Source organism: Mustelus asterias, chromosome 21 (genome assembly GCF_964213995.1).
Source record: "Mustelus asterias chromosome 21, sMusAst1.hap1.1, whole genome shotgun sequence".
Classification (NCBI taxonomy): Eukaryota; Metazoa; Chordata; class Chondrichthyes; order Carcharhiniformes; family Triakidae; genus Mustelus; species Mustelus asterias.
The window spans coordinates 31,434,173-31,444,002 of record NC_135821.1 but is presented as its reverse complement, the minus strand read 5'-3'; the positions used below and the strand labels follow the sequence as shown (position 1 = coordinate 31,444,002).

At 44.2% G+C, this 9,830-nt stretch overlaps 1 protein-coding gene across 16 annotated transcripts in view; it reads left to right on the top strand.

The window, feature by feature from the left end:
• The first annotated feature begins 1,024 nt into the window (after positions 1-1,024).
• nfyc (nuclear transcription factor Y, gamma) overlaps positions 1,025-9,830 on the top strand; it is a 102,435-nt gene continuing 93,629 nt past the window's right edge. For 2 of the 16 annotated variants that reach the window (XM_078237698.1, XM_078237691.1), the window contains exons 1-2: positions 1,337-1,625; positions 8,393-8,542. The gene's annotated coding sequence lies outside the window, so the exon portion shown is untranslated. Of the gene's footprint in view, positions 1,673-8,387; positions 8,543-9,830 lie in introns of all 16 variants that reach the window. The other 14 variants (XM_078237696.1, XM_078237699.1, XM_078237694.1 and 11 more) reach the window with 12 other exon arrangements.

Here is a 9,830-nt window from a genome sequence, read left to right as displayed (position 1 = left end):
AAGTCACTATTTCAAAACAAAAGCAAGGAGGTTTTCCTCCTGATCAAGCAGTGGTTAATACTGCTGCCTCACAGCGCGAGGGATCTGGATTCGATTCTGGCCTTGGGTGACTGTGAGGAGTTTGCACATTTTCCTCGTGTCTGTGTGGGTTTCCTCCCACAGTCCAAAGAGGTGCCGGTTAGGTGGATTAAGCACATAAGAAATAGGAGCAGGAGTAGGCCATCTAGCCCCTCGAGCCTGCCCCGCCATTCAATAAGATCATGGCTGATCTGAAGTGGATCAGTCCCACTTACCCGCCTGATCCCTATAACCCCTAATTTCCTTACCGATCAGGAATCCATCTATCCGTGATTTAAACATATTCAACGAGGTAGCCTCCACCACTTCAGTGGGCAGAGAATTCCAGAGATTCACCACCCTCTGAGAGAAGAAATTCCTCCTCAACTCTGTCCTAAACTGACCCCCCTTTATTTTGAGGCTGTGCCCTCTAGTTCTAGCTTCCTTTGGCTATGCAAAATTGCCCCTTAGTGTCTCAAGATATACAGATGAGTGAGTTAAATGCATGGGATTACAGGGTAAGTGTCAGTGCGGACTTGATGGGCTGAATGGCTTCCCCTGCACTATAGGAATTCTATGATTACTAAAGATTATCTGGCCATTACATTGTTGCTTCTGGTGGCTTGCTGTGCTTAAATTGACTGCCCTATTTGCTACACTTCAAAACCAAATGAACTTCCATAGCTATAAACAGCTTTGGGGTGCTAATGACATTGTGAAAAGTGCTATATAAATGCAAATGGGAATTGGATATATCCAGGAGCAAGATGTTTTGCAGGGCTATAGGAAAAGACCAGTGTAGTGGGAGCTCCTGGATCACGATGGCCCAAATAGCTTCCTGCTGTACCACCAGAGCCTGATTGGGTCAGATATCCCTTTAAGAGTTAGTTGTCAGCCGGCTGAATCACAGCGGCCCCTTTAAGCAGCGATCGTTGGCGAGAGTTCTCGCGAGATGTGTCTCCTCTTCTCTCCTCCCCGGAGTGGTGCGGCGGCCATCTTGTTTCCGAACGGAGTTTCCCAGCGGCGGGAAACCGAGCGAGCGGATAGAGAGCGGAGCCAGCCGGGTGGCAGCGGGCAAAACTGGGCGCCACCCCGCAACCTGCCGGGTGAGTGTGTGCGGGCGGCAGCAGCCGGGGAGCGGCCTGGAGCGGGGAGAGTGAGCGGGAGAGCGCCGCGCTGGTCCCAGCCGCCATCTTTCCGCCTGGCTCTGCCGCCGCTCTCATTGGTGGACACGGGTCAGGGGTTTGATTGGTCTGAGGGTTTGGGCCGCTATTGGTTCGCGGGCCCGGGGCTGAGAGTGAGTGGCCGCCGCTCAGCCTGCGCCCCGGGCCCGGCTTCCCCCCCCGCTAAGCCAGCCCGAGGCCTCACTGAGCTGAGGCCGCTGCCCGCCATTCCGCCCTCTCTGTCCCTCCCGGGGGCCTACTCGCGCCATCGCGCCTAACCTCAACCAAACCTGACAGCACCTGTGACTGACAGCTGCCCCGACCAATCAACAGCCGTCCTTTGTCTGAGTGCCTGGGACCTGCCCAATCAGAGTATCCTGGAGGCGGGGCTGGCGCGCTAAACAGGTTCGGTTGATTCCAGTTCACCTCAATGAGAAGCCCCAACAGCAATAGTGAGGATGCTCCAAAAGTTTGTTGAGGACTAGTGCGGAGATCCAGGCTGGCTGCATGCACTGGGGCAGGATCCAGGCTGGCTGCATGCACTGGGGCAGGATCCAGGCTGGCTGCATGCACGCACTGGGACAGGATCCAGGCTGGCTGCATGCACTGGGGCAGGATCCAGGCTGGCTGCATGCACTGGGGCAGGATCCAGGATCAGTGGATGCAGTAGGCCAGGGGTGTACCTTAGCTTACTAAATGAACTGGGTTGGGCAGTACTGCGGCTCAATCGTTTTATGGCGGATGGGTATGATGGCTGAAAGGACATTGGTTGTACAGGACCCACAAGGGTAGGGGGGTGCTCAACGGATCCACTTTGGCCTTGTGGTGGGGAGGGGTGTTATGGACAGAGAGACACAGGCTCGCTCAGAGCTGCACTGACGGTTTCTCTCCTAATAGATGCTGGCAGACCTGCTGAGCTTTTTCCAGAGTTTTTTTTGTATCAATTCATTGGGAGTTTTGGGCCAGAGGAAACCACGTTTCGAAGCACTTCTGCTCTAAATCATAGTATGCTCTTTATCAATTTCTCATTGTCACCCATGGAGCAGATGTACACTAGATGGCCTGTTGAGCCTGCTCTGCCATTCAATACAATTAGGGACTTCAGCTCCACTTTCATGCCCACTCCTCCATATCCCTTGATTCCCTGAGAAACCAAAAATCTGTCTAATGCAGTCTTAAATGAATTAAACGGTAGAGCATCCACAACACTCTGGGCTAGAGAATTCCAATAATTCACAAGAAGTAATATCTTCTCATCTTAGTCCTAACTGATTGGACAGTCTGAGACTGTCTCTCTTCAGCTCCCCATGTTTTAGATTCCTCAATTAGTAGATATAAACTCTTGGCGTCTACCCGTTCAAGTCCCCTCAGAGTCTGTATGTTTTAATGAGATCCTCTCTCCATACTTCCAAATTCCAGAGAATACAAGGCCAACATAATCTCTCGTCATAAGACAGCCCCTCATCTCCGATACCAATTTATTGAACCTTTGCTGTAATGACTCCAATGCACATTTTTCCTCCTTTAAATCTGGAAGCCAAAACTGCACACAATATTTCAAATGTGGTCTCACCAAAACTCTTTACAATTGTAGTCAGACTTCTTTATTCCTGTACTCCAATCCCTTTGCAATAAAGGTCAATATGCAAAATACCATCCTAATTGCTTGCTGTACTTGCATGCTACCTTTCTGCAATCCTTTTTTGAGCACACCCAAATCTCTTTGAACAACAACATTCACATATTTCACACCTTTTAAAAATTCTGTTTTTCTCCTCATGTGCAAAGTGAATAACTTTACACTTCCCACATTATACTCCGTTGGCCCACTCACTTAACCTGTCTATAGCTCTTTGCAGCTTGTGTCCTCCACACAGTTTACCTTTCCACCTAACTTTGTATCATCAGCAATTTTAGTCACATTACTCTGTTTCTCTTCATCTAGGTTAATAAAGATTACTAGCTGAGGCCTAGCACTGATTCTTGCGGCACTCCATTATTCACAGTCTGCCCACATAAAAATGCTCCATTTATGTCTATTCTCTAATTCCTGTCTATCAACCAGTCCAATATCTATGCTAATATATTACCCCCAAATCCACAAGCCCTTGCTCATTAACCTTTTTGTGTGGCATCTTATTGAACACCTTTTGGAAATCCAAGTTTACTGATTCCACTGGTTCCTCTTTAACTACCCTACCAGTTACACCCTCAAAAAACTTTAAGGTTGTCAAATAGGATTTCCATTTTGTTAAACAATTTTGACTTATTCTAATCAAACAATACTTTTCCAAGTGCATTTTTAGGACTTCCTTAATAATAAATCCCAGTATTTTCCCAATGACTGATGTTAGGCTAACTGTCCTATAATTTACTGTTTTCCCTCTCCTTCCTTGAGAAAAATCCTAGATGTAGGCCATCAGATCCTGAAGATTTGTCAGATCTTGGTCCCTTGAGTTTCTCCATTACGTTTTGTCTAAACTACCTTAATTTTCTCAATTTTTAACACCGAGGTTATTCTTTGGTGTGCAACTCCTATGAAGGCCATTTCCTCGTTTCCCATGATAATTTCTCCTGTCTCTGCTTCTAATGGACTCTCTTCCTTTTTATTTAATTACAAAAGCTCTTATAATCTGTTGTATTTCTGGCCAATTGACTGTTATGTTCTATTTTTCCCCCTTTTATCAATTTTTTGGTGGCCCTTTCCTGGTTTATAAAACACTGTAAGAAGTTTAACAACACCAGGTTAAAGTCCAACAGGTTTATTTGGTAGCAAAAGCCACACAAGCTTTCGGAGCTCTAAGCCCCTTCTTCAGGTGAGTGAAGAAGGGGCTTAGAGCTCCGAAAGCTTGTGTGGCTTTTGCTACCAAATAAACCTGTTGGACTTTAACCTGGTGTTGTTAAACTTCTTACTGTGTTTACCCCAGTCCAACGCCGGCATCTCCACATTATAAAACACTCCCAATCCTCAGAATTGCTACTGTTCTGTGAAACATTATAAGCCTATTCTTTGAATCTAATACTATCCATAGCTTCCTGAGTGAGCCACAGATAGGTCTTTCTTGCTGAGTTTTGGTTAACAGTGGAATGTATTTTTGTTGAACATTTTGAATTGCTTCTTTAAATGTTTCCCATTGTTCATTTACCTCCATACCTTTCCGTCTATTTGCCTAATCACTCTTAGCCAATTTCCCTCGTGTCTATGTAATTGGCTTTGTTTAAGTTTAAGATTGGAGTATGTCACTTTCAAACTTAACATGGAATTCAATTGTATTATGATCACTATTTCCCAGTGTATCTTATACTACGCGTTAAGACCCAGGCCAAAGATTTCAAAGTGTTTTGTGCAGTTAGCCTAGACCGTAAGTTTTTTACATTTGATTTAGCATGACCCATTAGTAAGCTTGATTCAGCAATCCCAAGGGACCATTAAAACTACAGAACACTTAATTAGTTCAGATTAAAATCAACATGATATCAATTATACTGTGTCAGTCACAAAAAAGGACACCAGCTACAGATAACATGGTGTCAACAAAACATCCTGCAGAGAAACACGATTAAAATAATTTCTTAAAGGCACCGTATTATCACATGTGACATCACTAATTAACTCTGCACCACTACACAATACTCGATCTAAGATAGCATTATCCTTAGTCGGTTCCACAAAGTAATGTGCCAGAAAGCTCATTTTATAGCATTATGAATTTAATTGTCCCAGTCTGTATGAAGATTAAATTATTACATTGCTTTTGTTATAAGAAACATAGAAACATAGCTCCAATATTTTTTCATGCTCTTGTCCAATGGTATAACTACTGTTAGGGGCTTATCAACTACTTCCACCAACTTTTTCTGACTCTTGCTGATCCTAATTTCCACCCATACTGATTCTACTTCATGATCTTCTGAGACTAGATCCTTTCTCACCAATGTCTTTATGTCATCCTTTACTATCAGGGCTATGTCTCCGCCTTTGCCGTTCTGTCTGTTCCCAAAATATTGTGTACCCTGGAATATTTATGTCCCAATTTAGATTACCTTGCAACCAGATCTACGCAATGGTAATTTCTATTTGTGCCATGAACTCATCTGTTTTATTGCAAATGCTTGAGCCACACATTTAATTCTCTAACCTACTTGACACTATGCTAAATGCCATGTCACAGAGTTGATGACCTTTATGTTCACTTCTGGATCAGCCCTATGTTGTTTGTTCTCACGTGGACCACAACATATGAGCATACAAATTGGGTGCAGGAATCGGCCACTCGGCCCTCAAGCCTGCTCTGCCGTTCAGTAAGATCATGGCTTATCTGATTGTAACCTCAACCCCACATTCCTGCCTAACCCCCAATATTCTTTCAACCCCCTTGTTAATCAAGAATCGTATTTAGCTCTGCCTTAAAAATACTCAAAAGATTCTGCTTCCACTGCCTTTTAAGGAAGAGAGTTTCAGAGACTCGCGACCCTCTGAGAGAGAAATTCTCCTCATCTCCATCTTAAACGAGTGATCCCTTATTTTTAAATAGTGACACTAAGTTTTAGGTTCTTCGACAAGGGGAAACACCTATTTAACATCCACCCTGTCAAGACCCCTCAGGATTTTAAAGGCTTTGATCAAGTCACCCCTTGCTCTTCTAATCAAACCTAACCCCTCCAACCTTTACTCAAGATAACCTGCCTATTCCTGGCATAGTCTAATAAACCTTCTCTGAATTGCTTCTAAGGCATTTACATCTCTCCTTAAAGAGACCAATACTGTACACAATATTCCAGATGTGATCTCATCAATGCCCTGTACAATTGAAGCATAACTTCCCGACCTTTGTAATCAATTTCCTCATAATAAACAATAACTGTCTACTGGCTTTCCTTATTACTTGCTGTACCTGTAAACTATTCATTTGTGATCCATGCAGGCGCACACGGATCCCCCTGTAGCTCAGAGCTCTGCAATCTCTCACTATTTAGATAATAAGCTTTTTTATTCTTCCTGCTAAAATGGACAATTTCACATTTGCCCACATTATAATTTGATTGCCAGGTTTTTGTCCTCTCACTTAACCTATCCATGTCCGCTTCACAACTTACTTTCCTGCCTGTATTTGTTTGCAAATTTAACGACCATTAATTTCTGTCCCTTCATCAAAGTCATTTATATAAATTATTAACAGTTGTAGCACATCACTTGTCACATTCTGCCAACCAGAAAAAGACCCATTTATGCTATTTGTTCCCTGTTAGCTAGTCAATGTTCAATCCATGCCAATATGTTACCCCCTATACCATGCTTTTTTCTGTAATAATCTTTGATGTGGCACCTTATCAAATGTCTTCTGGAAATCTAAGTACAATACATCTAGCCCCTTCCCTTTATCCATGGCATATGTGATTCCTTCAAAGAACTCCAATAAATTGGTTAACCGTGATTTCCCATTCACAAAACCATGTTGACTTTGCCTGATAGCGTTGAATTTTTCAAAGTGCCCTGCTAATACACCTTCAATAAGGGTTTCTAACATTTCCCCTATGACAAACGTTAGACTAACTGGCCCAGAGATTCTGTCTCATTCTCTTTTTGCTATCTTCCAGTGTAATGGAAATGTCCCTGAATCCAAGGAATTTTGGAAAATTAATGCATCAACTATCTCATTAGCCATTTCTTTCAAGACCTTAAGGTGAAATCCATCCAGACCAAAGATCTATCAGCCCACAAACCCAAAAACTTGCTCAGTACCACTTCTCTGGTGATTGTAATTTTCCTGCGATCCTGTGTCTCTTCCATTTCCTGATTTACAGCTATATCTGGGATGTTACTTGTGTCCTCTATAGAGAGGATCAATGCAACATACCTGCCATAGTCATAGTTTCCATTATCAATTCCCCAGATACACTTTCCAAAGGACCGATGCTCACTCTGTTAATTATTTTCTTATTTAGCTGTCTATAGAAACTCTTACTATCCATCTTTATATTACTAGCTAGCTTTCTTTCACACCTTATTCACATCTTGTTTTTCCCTCCTTATCAATCTTCTGTCATTCTTCATGCTGTTCATATTCCTTCCAATCTTCTGACCTGCCACCCTTCTTTGCACAAATATATGCTATTTCTTTAAGTTTAATACTGTCTTTAAGCACAGATGATGGACCTCCCTTTGGAATTTTTCTTTCTCATTGGAATGTGTCCATTTTGTGTATTCTGAAATATCCCTTTAATTGTCTGCCGCTGAACCTCTCTTGATCTATCCCTTAAGCAAATTTTCCAGTTCACTAGCTCGCTCTGCTTTCATGCCCTCATAATTGCTCTTATTTAAGTTTAAAATACTAGTCATAGAATCCCTACAGTGCAGAAAGAGGCCATAAGACTCATCCATCCTGCTCCGACCACAATCCCACCCAGCTCCCATCCCTGTAATCCCCATGCGGGTGGCACGGTAGCACAGTGGTTAGCACTGCTGCTTCACAGCTCCAGGGACCTGGGTTCGATTCCCGGCTTGGGTTACTGTCTATGTGGAGTTTGCACATTCTCCTCGTGTCTGCGTGGGTTTCCTCCGGGTTCCTCCCACAGTCCAAAGATGTGCGGGTTAGGTAGATTGACCATGCTAAAAAAATGCCCTTAGTGTCCTGAGATGCTTAGGTTAGAGGGATTAGTGGATAAATATGTTGGGATATGGGGGTAGGGCCTGGGTGGGATTGTGCTCGGTGCAGACTCAATGGGCCGAATGGCCTCTTTCTGTACTGTAGGGTTTCTATGTTCTATGTTCTTTCTACGTTTCTATGTATTTACCCCGCTAATCTCTCTGACACTAAGGGGCAATTTACATGGCCAATCAACCTAACCCGCACATCTTTGGACCTTGGGAGGAAGCCGGAGCACCCGGAAGAAACCCACGCAGACTCTTCTCTCCCTCAAATATAATGTAAAATTCAACATATAATGATTGCTGATGCCTAGGGTGCCTTCATAATGAGGTTATCAATTAATCCCATCTCATTGCACAATACCAAGTCTAGTACAACCTTATCTACTTCTTAATTTGATTCCTAGTTCCTCACATTATGTAAACCTCCTTCGTCATCCAGCCTATGTTGTTGGTGCGTACATGGGCCACAACCACTGGATCCTTCCCCTCTGACTGCGAGTTTCTCTCCAACCCAGTGCAGGTATCCCGAACTCTGGCACTGGCAGGCAACACAGATGTCTGGACCCTTGCTCCTCTTCGCTCGTCCCACTTGAATGGCATTCTTCACCATGGTCAGTCCGTTACCCGCCCTGTAGTTCTTCTCCTCATCCACACAGGCTGCAGAACAAAAGTAAGCAGAGTGTCAAAGGACAACGTGAGACATGAGAAATGGCCTTACTGGAGTGGGGGGAAGGGAGACAGTGGTGGGGAGAAAAAGATGGAAGGTGATTTTTTTTTTAAAAAGGTGGAAAAATTAAAATTAATAAAGTAAGATGAAATGAAATAAAATAAATGGAAATGGGTGAAGATGAAGGGGGAGTTCATGCACTGAAGTTGTTGAACTCAATGTTACGTCCAGAAGGCTGTAAAGTGCCTAATCAGAAGATACGGTACTGTTCCTTCAGTTTGTGTTGGGCTTCACTGGAACATTGCAACAGGCCAAGGAGTGACATGTGGACATGAGAGCATGATGGTGTGTTGAAATGGGAAGCGACAGAAAGTTCTGGGTCCTGCTTGCGGAAGGACCGAAGGTGTTCAGCAAAGTGGTCACCCAGTCTGCGTTTGGTCTCCGATGTAGAGTAGACCACATTGGGAGCAATAAATGCAATAGACCAGATTAAAGGAGATGCTCGTGAAGTGCTGCTTCACCGGAAATGAGTGTTTAGGCCCTAGGATGGTGAACAGGTAGAGGAGCAGGTGTTGCACCTTCTACGATTGCATGGGAAGGTGCCATGGGCAGGGGATGAGGTGTTGGGTGTGATGGAGGAGTGGACCAGGGTGTCCCGAAGGGAATGATCCCTGTGGAATGCTGATGGGGAGAGGGGGGAAGATGTGTTGAGTGGTGGCATTATGCTGGAGTTGGTGGAAATGGCAGAGGATGATCCTTTGAATGTGGAGGCTGGTGGGGTGAAAAGTGAGAACAAGGAGAACCCTATCCTGGTTCTGGGAGGGAGGAAAAGGGGTGAGAGCAGTGTCAAGGGAGATGGGATGGACATGGTTGTGAGCCCTGTAAACCACAGTGTGTGGGGAACCACCATTAAGGAAGAAGGAAGACATATCAGCAGCACCATTATGCAAAGTGACATTACTTCCTGTAATCTCGGTTTACACTGCTTGCATGTAGGACTTTGTAGCATACAAACTGGCTTGTTTGCCTACAAAATAACCACACTTCAAAAGAAAGGAGATAGCTGTGAATCAGTGGGTAGCACTTTTGCCTGAGTCAAAAGGTTGTGTGATCAAGACCCATTCCAGAGTCTTGAGCACAAAGTCCAGGCTGATAGACCAGCATGGTATTGAAGGATTGCTGCACTATCAGAGATATCAACTTGCAGATGAGACATTAAACTCTGACTGGCCCCGGCCCCTCGTTTGGACATGGAGAGTTCTCCCAGGAGTCCTGGCCAATGTTTATCCCC